Genomic DNA, 15,616 nt, shown 5'->3' with positions numbered 1-15,616 from the left:
ATGTTGTGAAGGAAAATGTTTTAGCTTGTCTTTATAAAGAACAGAGCCCACATCCTGATTGGGCACATCTGAAACAATCCCTAGTCATGAGCCAATGTTGAGATGTCAAAGTGGTATTGTTGTATAAGCTACCGTTTTTCCCCGATAGTAAGACACCCCCGATTGTAAGACGTATCGGGGATTTCAGGGGGGTCGGCCAATGTAAGCCGTACCCCGAAAGTAAGACATGTCTTACTTTCGGGGAAACACGGGGCTTGAGGACCAGACTGACTGCCCCCACATCAGCCCTCCCCACCGGCCGGCGCGCCCGTCAATCACTGTGGGCGTGATCTGCGCAGGTCACGTGGGGGGACGTTGCCTCCACGTCTAGTCCTCAGGTTTAAACTGAAGAAAAGAGAAAAAAAAAAGTGTGTCGGGCGGGCGGTGTGCGCGGAGCGGCGCCGGCAGGTGAGTGACCGCAGGTGGCGGCAGCCCTCCGTGAGGCGGCCGCTTCACTCTGTATAGTTTGCCGCGTCGCCTGCCAGCTTTCTTTAGAAACGAAGGGGTTAACTCTGGCGGACGGCTAACGGCTCCTCACAGTCGGTCGGCCGCGCGCATCCTTTTTTTTTTTATTGCCGCCTCCCTCTCATCTAGCTGCGCGCCGCCTCCTGCCCACATCCGCACCGTCCCCCTCTCCATACGTCGCCGCGTATATAAGACATACCCCGAAAGTAAGACATAGTGGGGCTTTTGGGGATAAAAAGAAAGTAAGACACTGTCTTACTTTCGGGGAAACACGGTAGGAGCCATCATGTTGTCTATTGTACTGGTATGCATTTTCTTGGCGATATATTTGATACCTGGCTGGAGAATTTGGCTACTGCTGGGAGATTTTTAACCATATGAGGGAATGGCAGCTCTGTGCATGTAATAAGGAGTTGCCAGAGGAGGGCTTTCTATACAATTTCCAATAACTTTCTTTGATAAAGGGTCTCAAATAAGGAAGACATCGAGAAAAGAGAGAGACAGAATGTTGCTGAAAAGTAAAAAAAAGAGACCAAAACTGCTATTATTGGGATAATAATCAAAATCAGAGACCAAACTGGGGGAATCCTGCCAAATAAGGAGGATGTCGTCTATATATCTACGATACCAAGGGATTTTTTTTATAGAAACGGTTTATGGAAGGCATGTAGACAAGACTCCTCTAATAGAAATATATACAGATCATTTTTTAATTGAACATAAAAAAATTGTGAGAAAGTAAAAAAGATGTAACATCTACTCTTTTAGATCATATGAATAGTTGCCATAAGCATCCAGATGATGTCTGGGGATTTTAATGGCTCCACTGTGTGGAATAACTGTTTAAAGAGAGGAAACATCTCTGGTAATCCAAGAATAGTGAGCAGACCAATGTAATATATCTAATACCTGTAACAGGGCCTTGGTATCTTTAATGTAGCCAAGGCCTTGTTAGTTGTAGTAGGTTATCAAGCCATATACTGAGGTGTTCCAAAAATGAGCCATTACAAGCTGTAATTGGGCATAAAGGGGGAGGAAAGACGTTTTTATGAATTTTGGGTAATGCATGGAATATAGGGCAGAGTGGAGAGTCTACCAACAATTAATCATATAGTTTTTGGTCTATTATCCCTGAGGACAAACCTTTCTGTAGTAATTTGGATAAAGCAATTTTAAATGTTTCTGTTGGATCAATACGAAGAGAGCAGTAAGTGCAGCTGCCAGATAACAATAGAAGTACTTCATGTTCATATAAAACTTTGTCAAGTATCAAAACAGAACGATCCTTTTCTGATGGCAGACTATAATACAAGGACTGAGAGCAATATCTTCTAGTGCTTTCCTTTAGTTTAGTAATGTATTATGTACTATCTATGTTACATCTGGAATTTAAGTTGGGAAGTTCTTTTTCCACTTGAATTTGAAAAGAGTCCATAACTAGGGCTCTTGTTCTCCGTGCACTTCACTTATTGGAGGTTGGCTGTTTGACATAACGCTGTGGATCATAATTTTAGGTGGGTTGTATTTTACTGCTTATATTTAATTGGTTTCACTCCATAGCAGGGCACGAATTGCTTGCACGTTACGGTATTTAACAAAGATACACACGGGTAATATTTCTATCTACCTCGTACGACAAGGCACTTTGAACTTGTACTTATAACTATTATCTGCATCACTCGACTTACAACATTTTCATAGCTTCCTGCAATGACATCACAGACTGAGTGCACTGTAGGTGCATCAGTACTTCTATAAGAGTACTTCTCCATCACATGCTACTGTTTGGCGCAGACGTTTCTTTGGCATATAGTGCCTCTACTCCAAAGTGCCTTCTCATCCATTACAATAGAATAGATATCTCGGACTGGGCCACAGCGAGTCACCCGATTGCAAATAACTGACCATCCTTTAGGGCCACGTCTTTCTGCAGAAGTGAGATGTGACGAGGTCTCTGTCTCAAGCCTTGTCACATCTCACAACTATACTGTTAGCAGCAGGTGATCTGTTGCACCCTTACATAGACTATATGGACAAAAGTATTTGGACACTGGAGAAAACCAGCAAATATGAAGTTTGCCGAACGGCATGCTGGGAAGGGCCTGGGTAAAATAAAAAGCTACTCATTTTGTAATAATTATTCATTCATCCGATCGAGCCCTTGTGGGGCGAACTGGAGTGACGGGTACGACACCGCCACCCACACCCATCTGCACAACCATCTCTTCTCACAGCCTGGCACGAGGAATGGCAAATATTCCTGCGCAGACTTACAGAGAACTTGTGAAAAGTATGCCGACGTGTTACCGCTGTAATACAAGCAAAAGGAGGGCGACATGTTACTAAATAGAATAATAAAGTACATGTTCTGAAAACCATGCAGTGTCCAAATACTTTTGTCCATATAGTATATATCACACTGTATTAATAAGAGAACTGAAGTTCACTATGCTTGAATAGATATCAATTAAATGAAGCCCATTAACAAAGAATAATACTGTGTCTCGTAGTATCAGGTAACCGTTCACTTAACTGTACACATGCTAGCAAAAAAACATCTCCACAATATGAAGCCTATAAATAAATCTCATTATCTTTATAGCGCCAACTTATTCCGCAGCGCTTTCAGGTAATTTATTTATTACCCCTCCACCACCACCACCAAGCTGGATACTCATTTTACCGACCTTGGAAAGATGGAAGGCTGAGTCAACATTGAAATATTGAACCTAAACCACGTGGGGATTGAACTTGCAACCTTCAGGTCATATTTCTGCTTAGAAGTTCCCGCATGAGATATTTTCCCACCGAAGAAGTCGATTTGTCTTGGTCCTGCTGTTTTGCCACACGATTAGTGCAATTTTTTTCCACCTACAATGTTTTTGCTTAATTTTTCCGCTTAAGTAGTGGCATTTTGTAGGTTCTAGCCGGAACATTTTCCCATATAAAACATTTTGGACCAATTTTATTTACCAATGCAATCCATATTTACAACATGTGCATTTCTTAAAGTGTTGCTATGTTTTACAGAGCCCCTTGGCCTTCTTTCACCTTCTAGGTCAGGTAAACCAATGGGAGCAGAAGGTCCTGTTGGCGAGTACCTAGCATTCAAGGTTCTCAAGCTTTTGTCCTGGAGTGCCATGATTACACTAATTTAACTCTGTCCTGGCCAGATCTCCTAATTAACTCACCACCTCTTCTCAAGAAAAAGCAGTTGTTACGACCATGTGGGCAAGTAAGCATTGGGCCCACACAATCGTGACCAAAGAATACACATACACGTTTCAGACAATTGGCCCTGAACTACAGGAAGGATGACATGGCCCTACCTAAGCGGGGACATCGCTGCAATAAAGGGCAGCCCAGCGGTCTTCGGATCTGGGCCCTAGCTGCTCCTAGGAACTACCACCAGAACAGGACACATAAAATGCCACAGGACAGGGACAAGTGGACAGAACAAGAAGACACACAGAGCCAGAAAACACAGCATACTACAGCCAAAATACAAACATTAATATAATATAGTAAAGCTGAATATAAATACCAGGCATTAGTTGACATTTTGATCAAAATATGGAAGCTAGCGGGCTACTTCATGGCTCCTGGTTATACCGCTAGTCCCTACACTAACCAGGAGTCGAGCAGCACCAGACAGTTCACACCGCAAGCTGCAACAGCACAGACAACAGAACACAAGTCACACAGCAAGCTGTACCGTACAGACAACAGGACACAAATCACATAGCAAGCTGCAACACATAGAACCTGTTAACACCACAAACAGAGACAGAGTGAGCACTGCACAGGACTGCTCGCACCAGACTACAACAGGTAGTGCATACAACATGGACTCCACCCAGAGCTCACATGTGCACAGATGAAACACCACAGCAAGTCTAATATTGTCCTCATACCAGGGGGATAGACAGTCAGCCACTGAGCTGACATTGGGAACTGTGTCAGGAATCCACCAACTGACACGCAGACGAGACATAGACGTTTGGAGGGAACGCACCTGTCAGGGGAAGGAAAAAGGTGGTCTGCATATGATATAGACAAGGACTATAGGTGTCCAAACCGTCTTTGGGAAGCAGAGAAACACAACAGACCTACATGCAAACACCGCTCTGAGTGGGAACAACACAGATATATCCAAACAGTACAAAGACCAGCATCAACTACTTAGAGATGCTGGTTCTTATGTGCTGCAGATTAAAAGGGATTGGCTGCTGGAGAATACCACACCCAGCCAGCTCAATTAACCCCAACCTGTGAAGCTGTGCTGCTAGGATCCTTAGTACTACAGATCCCAGCAACACACCCTGACAGCAGTTAGGACTGTGGATCTTAACTTGGAGCCAAGTGCTTTCCTGTAGTGCCATACTTAAGGTCACTACATAGTTTGCGTTAACTTCTGTACACCGTAATGACAAGCCTGTAGGCACTGGAGAACTAAACAGTGAATTTGTTTGAAAATAAAGGAAGACAAACCCCGCTGGATGAGTTCATGAAGGAAGACTAAACTGTGTACAGTGTTGTCACTTTTGTAGTGTCTATGAAGTGTTCTATATTCTTTTATTAAACTATTACATGTACACAGTGTTGTTTATTGCAGTGGTTTAAAGACACTTTAACCAATCAAATATTATTGTCGACTTCGATGGTAATTTTTTTTGGCATTTCCCACGTAAGAAGTTTATTTTATGTATTAACATTAAAAGCATCTTAAGAAAGACTCTGCCTAATAAGTTTTAATTGAGACGTTTAATTTGCTTGGTCTCCTGAATCTATTGTCGCTTTATGGTGTCCACATCAAACAGTTTTTGGTGAGGAAACCGTGCTTATTAGAGATGAGCGAGCATACTCGCTAAGGGCAATTACTCGATCGAGCATTGCTCTTAGCGAGTACCTGCCCGCTCGGAAGAAAAGATTCGGCTGCCGGTAGCGGGCAGGGAGCGGCGGGGTAGAGCGGGGAGGAACGGAGGGGAGATCTCTCCCTCTCCCCCCCCCCCCCCCCGCTCCCCTCTGCTCACTGCCGCAACTCACCTCTCACCCGCGCCGCGTCGGCAACCGAACCTTTTCTTCCGAGTGCGCAGGTACTCACTAAGGACAATGCTCGATCGAGCAATTGTCCTAAGCGAGTATGCTCGCTTATCTCTAGCGCTTATGAATGTCTCATGGCGGTACTGGCTTTGATCAGATCCGGCTAACCTGGAATTGGCAGCCTTCCCCCACCAGGAGTCCACAGAAGTCTGGATCATCCTGCTGTCAAAGCCACAGTGATGACACTCTCTCTCATACTACCTGTTGTACCTATAGGCCCCGTCATCAGGGCCTTTTCACTGGTGTTTTCAATATTTGACCCCCAGGCATCAGAATTGCAAGATGGAAGTCACGGGTGCCTCCTCAATCTCTCCCACAATGGCGGCAAAGGTGTCCTACTCAGTTGCAGGACAGTGGCACAAAATGAACACAGTGTTACTGTTATGATGAACGGTGGTTTGTCATGTGACGCCAGCACTTCATCAGGGACTACAGTAGTCAATGGCGGGAAATAATTTGACACAAGTCCTGGTAACTGTTTTGTTAGCAAACCGGAAGTGCACAGTTTACTTCAGTATTTAAAGTAGCTAAAAGACAGTACAATTCACAATTACAGCCTTGCAAAATGATAGCAGAACAAAATGTTATGCAGTAGAGTTGATTCACTTTTAAACACAATTTCCTCTTCAACTCTCTCTCTCTCTCTCTCTCTCTTTCTCTCTCGAAATCTTCTTCAGTATGAATTCCCACAGATCTAGTTATCTGTTGAGCTACTGGAAGTAGATTATGCAGGTGTTGAAACTCGAGCTAAAATGGCTGCTTTACTATCCTTGCTCTCTAACCAAACCCCCTGACCAATCAGTGGAGGCATGACATGACAGCCAATAAGTAGCCAGCTGTTGTCAAGCTTTTAGCTTAGAAAGGGGAGAAACAGGGTTTCTCTGACATAAGGCGCCTCCTATGCCTTCTTAAAGCACATTGGCAGGTGAGACAGGACAATGAATGTGTGGCTTTTCTGGATGACCCTCTGGGCCACTACAATTGAATCAATGGCAATGCATGAGGTCAGAAGAATCTGCCTTTTTCCCTAAAAAAATACTCTTGTCCACTGCTGTGTCTGGAATTCCCATGACTGAGCTAAACTACAATAGCAGACACAACCACATGGTCAGGAAGAGTTGAGCTGTTTTTGCCAAAACACTCAGGAATGTGTGATGAGCTGTGCACTGTAAGCAGTCAATGTGAGAGAGCGAAGGAGGTCTATGGGCATATTAAACTACCTAACACCTAGGGGGACACTACGGCTTGCATGAATGTTGGTATCCATGGATGACATATTCAAGGAGCTGGTGCTATGGCACTATGCCTGGCATTGCTGTGAAGACATAATGACTGCAACTCTTGGTGATACTAGACTTTTTGTAGAGCTACTTTGGCTAGCATTATTGGGACACTTAGGCTACCACTGTCACAGAGCATTGTAGCTAGACTATTTTGGACATCATGATAATTTTTCTTGAAAGGGGGCGCAGTGACTAGCTCCATTTGTGGATATTATTTCTGGCATTGTCAGGGTCAGTGTAGCTAGAAGGAGGGTCTGATTGTAGACTGTGCATGGTGTGGTTGTCAGGGGTGCAAAAATCCAAGGTCTGCATAGAACTAGTGCCCGATCCTGGGATACGAAGCTTCATATCCATATTTCATACCAAGATTATTTGGTTTGATTTGAATGTTCTCTGACCGCGCTGAAGAGACTATGTGTCACAGTGACATAGTATAAAACTTCAGAGAGCCCATTACCGCATCTCACTGGGATAGCATCTTATTTCATTTCTTAAGAAAGGTCTTTGATTTGAGAAGGAGATTTGCACCCCTGGAAATAAGTGAGAGGCGCAGAGTCAGCATGGTCTAATGTTTTCTGACTTGATAGTGTTTTGCTAAGGATGCGCACATTTATTATCTCAGACAGAATTTTGCTCGTCTCTCTGAGATATATTCTTTTAATTCCGCCTAGGAACTGAGCTAATAATTCTTCAGATATAGGATAATATAAAAAGTGCAGCTTCCCGTCTCGTATTACAGATCACTTCTAGATATGAGTTGCATATGATGTCGGGTAAATATGCAAATACTTTTTCTTGTACACCTTGTACTTATCCGTGCCTTTTACTCCAGTGACCTCAAGAGCTGCATTCTCTATTCTGCAATTTTATTCTGAGTATTAAGCTCACATCGCCCTATTTCCTCTGCTGACTCAGTGTCTGCACAGAATATATATTACTGTATGAGATCTGAACTGCATGGGGTATGCTGCCCAGATGACAATCACAGACAGGAGTTGCAGAGGTAATGCACTAGCTGCTGACAATAGAGCAGGAAGATTTGTCTCCTTCATCTGCACATGCATCAGTTTCTGATCTCCTGGCGCACGTGCGAGATTTCGATTGTCTTGTGAATGGCATTGGAGACATCATCCATATCACAGAAGCAAAGAGGGGCAAATTTATGGAATAAACTCAAGGCAGCAGAGATGGTGCGGCCCACCCACTGGACCATTTGACCAACCATAACATGCGGTGTGGGAAATTTTAAACGTCTGTTTTCAAAGCTATGCTTTGTCCAAAAACTATAACCAGATACATTTTGGAATCAACTCTTTAAAAATTACAATTATAGTAAGTACTATTCTAGAGATGAGCGAGCATACTCGCTAAGGACAATTGATCGAGCGAGTATTGTCCTTAGTGAGTACCTGCCCGCTCGGAAGAAAAGGTTCGGGTGCCGGCACGGGTGAGTGGTGAGTTGCAGGAGTGAGCAGGGGGTAACGGAGGGGGGGGGGGGGAGAGAGGGAGAGAGAGATCTCCCCTCCGTTCCCCCCTGCTCTCCCCCAACGCTCCTCGCCCCTGCCGGCACTTGAATCTTTTCTTCCGAGTGGGCAGGTACTCGCTAAGGACAATGCTCGCTCGAGTAATTGTCCTTAGCGAGTATGCTCGCTCACCTCTATTCTATTCTTATATCCAATCCAATGAAAATTCAAATCAGACAGCAACCCTACAATTGTGGGGAAGGGGCTTTCCTTCACATTTCTAAAAATGACATACAACTTTACCAAAAGAATCACATATAGACATGTATACTAGGAATTGATGTTGTGTCCCCATGCACCACTTCGACATGCTTGTACCTGTTATATGCCTTGAATCCTTGCTTGAGAAAGGCTCTGTGCTGCTGGAACGTGTAGCATTTTAAGGATGATGGAATAAAGATTTGAAGTTTCTCTTGACAAGTTTCCGCTGTCTTGGAATTCTGTTACTTTATATCCATACTATGTATACATATACACACTGTCTGTCTATCTATCTATCTTACAGGCAATGTTTGAAATGAGTCACCGTAAAGAATTCCTAGGCAATCTATAAAATACCCAAAATGGGATGTCAAAGTATGAAATGATAAATATTTCACATATTACCTAGGTATTATATTTAATGCCAAAAGGTAAACTGGCAAGGTATAAAATACTCCTGCCAGCAGTGGACTGGGCTCCCCCTCCCAGTGGGCATCCCATCTTTTCTCTACACCAAAAGATATGATTCCACCCTTCACACTATCAGTCCAACAATCTTCTTCCAATGCCCCACAATGCAACCTCCTTCATCTTTTTCCAATTTTCCACAAGCCAACCCCCGTCATCGTCTTCCAATGTCTCACAATCCATCCCTCCTCCTCCTCTAAGGTGCACTACTACAATCCCACAGTCAGTTACTACTGACAGCGCCAGCCCGGGCCCCCAGTAGTCTCGTTACTCCACTGCACTCATGCTGACAGACCATCCAGACTACAGAGACCACAGAACCTGCAGGCTGGCTACATATAAGACTGGACAGGCTTGGCTCTTCGTCTGTCAGCATGACGCTGAGTATTAAGGCGTGGGTCCTCTTTGGTTCATTTAAGGCCCATTTACACCAGCTGATGATCGCAAAAAAAATTGCTAATCAGCGATCCTTTTAGCGATTATCGGTGCGTGTAAATGTGCACCCATTGTGCGCTTTTCAGGCACTGCTAGCTGATCGTTAAATTCAGTCTAACCTAAAAATCGTCATTCACTCTTATCAGCAGTTCTTCATGGGGAGTGCTGATAGCAGTGTTTCCCCGGAGAACATAGGATCTGAGCGCAGATAAGAGCCTCAAGCTATTAACTGCATTCAGTGAAAGCTTCATTTGCACACTAATATGCTATTAAGTAGCTGAGTAGCTACTTAATAGTTTATGCAAAATGATCGCTCAAAGCTGTCACTCAAACTCTTGTTTGAGCGATCTTTGAGTGATCATCTGCTGGTGTAAATTGGCCTTCAGTGCTCTATGTGCTGCTGTCCATCTGCCCAAACACGGACCTATGTCTCCCAGCGGTGCCACGTCTGCTGCCAGGGCTTGCTAGGACAGAAGTTGAAACCCATCCAGCTTCTCACCTCCACTGGTCGAAACTGCTTCAAAAGAAATAGGGAGAGACAAGGGAGGGCATACTCGCCTTCGTGAGGTCCCATTCCCAAAGGACTTTGAGATGCAAGCACTGTTCAGTAAGAAAGTCCCGTACTTTAGTTTTGTATTTCCTGATGCATTTTCATGTCTTTTTTTTTTCTTTCAATAAAGGCCTTTGCAGGATTCCCTTTTCATACTTTGTACTTGTTGTTCTGTATACAATGCCTAGAGAAAGTATATAGCATAATTAAATAAAACACATATTTTGTACTTTGCCTAAAAACCTCCCACCTTCTACAGATTGCCTAGGCATTCTATAGAGGGCCAACTTTTCACACATTGCCTGTAACATATACATATATGTCTGTCTAGGCGGTTATTTGATACTAGCTCAGTTGCTGTTCTTATCTCCATGGATAACACAGGGTTAATCCCATAATCCTCCCTCTGTTTATAACGTTTTACTTGGTAATTAGCAATAAAATAATGAAAATACCCAGAGCCGTCGTCCCCTGGATCCCGCAGCGGCCTCATAACACAGATGACATCTTGATGGATATAGATCAGGTTCTCTGGGTAACAGTCATTTCACTTATCCGCAGGTAGCATGGAACAAAACCAATTCATTATGAGAACATTTCCATATTTCTCCTAAACTGACCAAAAACCTCACGTCAGCCCTAGAGACACGGTCCTTGTAAATACTCTCAGACTAATATACAGTAACAATTATAAGGGGGCGGACATAATATCCTCCAAAGTCTGTTAGGAGAAACCATCGTTCAATATTTCTGGATCTCGCAGGTTTATCCATAAGAATAAGCACTGTTTATATGATCTGGTAGGGGATGTGGACATCTTATGGCCTTCCTTCCGCTCATCACCCACTCCATCACCCATAGTAGAGAATGGACATTATATTTCTTTCGGAGCCAGTTGAACCAGAGTTTTGATCTGAGATCAACAAGTGTAGGGCCATGTTTATTATAGTGGTGGATATCCAGTAGTGCTGTGCTTACAGTTGTGGCCTGCTGACAGTAATGGCATATTTACAGTGGTGGTGTGCTTAGATTAGTGTTGTGCTGACAGTAAAGGCCATGAACACACCATTATTTTCATCACGCCACTATTCTCAACATCCCAATATTAAGGATGGTAATATAGGCCTGCAAGGCCGTGGGTGGAGGCCCACATGACAGGGTTAACAGGGAATTGGGAAGGAAAGGGTTAACAGTGGAGATGAGCGAGCACCCAAATGCTCAGGTCCGCGTTATTCGAGTCGAGCTTTTCGTAAAATTTGAGAGCTCTACTCGAGTAACGAACCCCATTGACTACAATGGGAGACTCAAGCATTTTTGTATGTGGGACGCAGGGTCCCAAACTTTTTTTTTTTCTTGCTTCGTGTTTCTCTCTCTCTCTCCCCCCCTCTCTCTCTCTCTCTCTCTCTCTCTCTCCCCCTTCCCCTTCCCCTTCCTGCCAGACCAAAAATTTTCAAATGACGCGCGCTGCATCGTGGCAGGGAGGGGCCAAAACAGGCACGTCATAGCGGGGAGGAGCCTAAAGCTGGGGCGGGTTCGAGCGCGATTTGATGCTCGTTCGAGTAACGAGCACCATCGAGTACGCTAATACTCGAATGAGCATCAAACTCACCAGAGTACGTTCGTTCAACTCTAGTTAACAGTAAGCCAAGAAGGGTGAGTTAGAAGGTGGATGGAAGTAGTTACAAAAGTGCAGGAAAAACCTTTGGAGACATCAAAGGAGAAGAAGACAGAAGCAAAAGAACAAGGAAGTCCCACCCTCCTGCCCTACGAATGTTTCATTAAATAGGGGTAAAATGGTCAATGGTAAATGTTGAATAATGTGGGGTGGGGGAGGCATGGCTGTTGGGAAGTTACTGACATTGTCATGGCAGCAGTTGGTGGGTAGGGGGGGTGCTTGGAGTCGGTTATAAAATTGGTTGCGGGGGGAGGCAGGGTGTGAATAGCCACCTTCCCCCTTTCATTGGCTGGTTTGTATTGGGTCTTTTGCTTCTTGGCTCTGATAGGGGGGGTCCCTGCAGAGATGATGGAGTTTATAGCCTTAAAAAACATGGAGGGAGGGAGCCTTTAGGGTCGCCGAGGGTCGTGAATGACTAAATGGCTAACAACAACAACAAAGGCTAGTGGTGTCTCTGAATCAGTTGGAGTGTGGCTGGAGGCAATTGGGATATGTCCCTTTAAATGGTGAGGTGACAGATTTTTGCTCTCCAAAGACCTCCCCTCTTTTGGTGGATCGCGAATATTAATTAATGAGTTTTCTGGTTAAATTTGGTTAATTTATGTTAACTTATTTGCTGGCTGCTGTGGCCAAATTGTCCAAAAAACTAATAAGTATTAGTCATTATTCAGGATGTAATGGGTGTGGGGTTAGTAATTGGAAGAATGAGGTCCGGAGGCTACAGCTGGTAACGACTCTGGTATACCCGGGTCAAGTGTCTGCACACTATTACTGTAAAGTGGCAAGATGACAGTGATTGTGTGGTCATAGTACTGGTGTCCTTATGGTAGTGCTGTACCTCCAATGATGGTTTGCTGAATGTAATGGCCTGCTTGCTGTAGTGGTGGGTTTACAGTAGTGGAGTGCTAACAGAAGGGACATGATTGCAGTTGCAATGTGCTGATAGTAGTGGTGTTCTGAGAGAAATTGCATGCTCATGGTAGTGGGATGCTTACATGGGGTTTTGTCACTCCATTTGCCTTATATGACATTTTTTATATGTAAGATTTACATAAAAGTAATTATTTTTATAAGAAATTATTTTGGTGGGTAATTATTTGATAATTTAATTACTTTGTCTTCCTTTAAGAGATTTTTAGTTGTATTGTGACCCCAATTACTCATGACTGGGGTGCTGGAAAGCCACACATAATGACAGCCATTCATCATGTGAGTTTGTGCAGGAAATGCAAGGATTGTGCTGACAATTACACCTTCTCTACACACGTCTTTCTTTCCTCCCCATCCAGAGGAAGCAATGCTCAGGTGAATGATGGAGTCCGTGGTTGGGAGTAAAGAGGATCCAATGGGTTTCCAGTAGGCAAGAAATGCTATCTTTTCTTCTGAGGGAGAGCACCTAGAAGGTAAGTGAGTGTGGAGACTTATAAGGCCATTCATGCTCCTCTGGCTAATATGCAAATAAGGGAGATGGAATACCTCTGTAGCATAGGCTTTCAATTCCCAGTCATTGTTACAAGGCTTGTATAAAGAGTCTAACATTGACTTACAGGAATGCTACCTTCCAATAGGTGGTGCTGCAGTTGTAGTGTTCCATCTCCCTTATTTCCAGTAGGCAACTAACATTTAGATGAATCTCTCCCTGGTTACTGGAATATTTACTTATTCTTGATATATAGTCTCATATATGCAACCAGATTCTCTGAATATTACTGAACATTTCAGATTTGAGCTGTTTTACAGCATTTTAGCATAAATTTACATGTAAGTTTGAAGAAAAAACTGCCATGTTTATGAATCCTTTGCTTTACTTATTTTGTACACATCATATTCTCCTGTCCCATCCAGGGCTGCTGTCAGAATTCTGCCGGAGTATTGTTCCCAGAGAACAATGTTCTTCAATGTAAAATTGCAAAGACTTTGAATATCCCACCATCTACAGTACATTATACCATGAAAACATTCAGAGAATCTGGAGAAATTCATATGCACAAAGGACAAAGCTGATGATCAATATCGGATGCTCGAAATCTACAGAACCTCAGATGGCACTGCATTAAAAACAGGCATGATTCTGTAATGCAAATCACTGCATGAACTCAGGAATACTTCCAGAAATTATTGTCTGTGAACACAGCTCACTGTGCAATCCACAAATACAAGTTAAAGCTGTATGATACAAAGAGGAAGCCATATATGAACATAATACAAAAATGCCAGCATCTTCCCTGGGCCTTGCAAGGCTCATTTATAATGGACTGAGGCAAAATTGAAAAACTGTTCTGTGGCCAGATGAATAAAAATGTGAGATTTCTTTTGGAAACCACGGATGGCATGTCTTGCAGACAAGAGGAGAGGAATCATCCAGTTTGTTATCAATGCATAGTTCAAAAGCCTGCATCTTAGCACCTTATGCATCTTGAAAGGTACTATCAGTGTTGAGGCCACATTCACACAGGAGAGCGCAATATCGGGCCGAGAAACTTGGCCTGATATTGCGCTCGCCAACGTACAATTTTCATTGCGAAGTGAAGTGGTTTTGATTAAAAATCACATCTGTGAGGGTTATGAACATATTAATTTATATATGTATGTATCTTTATACGTTTCCGGAGGCTGTAGGCCTAAATTGTACACTCTATTCTGTGTCCTATAAAAAGCTCTGCTAAAATGCTTGTACATTTAGGCTAGTACTTAATTACATTATGTAGAGGTGTAATCTTAAGTGTCCATCATGTCTCCAAGATCTTGTTTATCTCGTTACACTGATCAAAAGGTTGTATGGAATGCTTTGTTTCTTACTGCTGTCTAGGTAGGGCATGTGATTAGAATGTAGAGTGTGATGATAATCAGGGTACCAGACACGATGTCTACATACAAACAAATAAAGCATTGTTTATAGAGAAGACAAAATTATGTACCTGTAAAACAGGTCAACCTCTGTAACACTAACCTACTGATACGCCTACTATTTTCTGTATAAGACTAAGTCAATGTACACAATAAAGTCAGATTGCTTCTAGACACAGGCCTGATCTCTGTGTTTCATAGCTTTCTCATGGCGGCCGCCATAACAGCCTTTGATTTGGAGCCTCACAGCATATTGACGGAACATTGAATTCCCTAACACATCACTTCTGTGAAATTGCAATCCTCACGTGCATGCCAGGATCGCAAGCATTTTCCATTGACTTCAATGGGAAACATTGCACTCGCAAGCACATCGCACAGCATGAGAGTGTCACGTGATGTCTATTGAGGTCCCATTGGAAAGGGAATACCCAAAGATAGAACATACTGAGATTTTTCTTCTTTGCCGCAATGGGGCAAGGAAACAATTGCCCATGTGAATAAATCCATTCAATAGCATGGATTTCATATTTGTGCGAGTTTAGTGCGAAATCACATCACACAAAAATCATATATTGCTCATGTGAATAAGCAGTATAAAGAGATTTTAGAACAATCTATGCTCCCATCTAGACGTCTCTTTCAGGGAAGGCCTTGCATATTTCAGCAAGACAATGTTAAACCACATACTGCATCCATCACAATAGCATGGCTTCACAGAAGAAGAGTCTGGGGGCTGAACTGGTCTTCCTGCCGTCCAGAACTTTAGCACTAGAAAACATTTGGTGCAATGGAAAATCCGCCAAAGACCGAGGACTGCTGAGCAGCTAGAATCCTATATCAGACACGAATGGGACAACATTCCGCTCCCAAAACTCCAGCAATTGGTCTCCTCACTTCCCAGATATCTACAGACTGATATAAAGAAGACTGTTGTAGAAAGAAGAGCTACACAATGGTAGCCATGGCCCTGGCCCAACTTTTTTGAGATGTGTTGCTGCCATCAGTTTCTAAATGAGTTAATTTT

Source organism: Eleutherodactylus coqui, chromosome 6 (genome assembly GCF_035609145.1).
Source record: "Eleutherodactylus coqui strain aEleCoq1 chromosome 6, aEleCoq1.hap1, whole genome shotgun sequence".
NCBI classification, from domain to species: Eukaryota; Metazoa; Chordata; class Amphibia; order Anura; family Eleutherodactylidae; genus Eleutherodactylus; species Eleutherodactylus coqui.
This window is presented reverse-complemented; position numbering follows the sequence as displayed.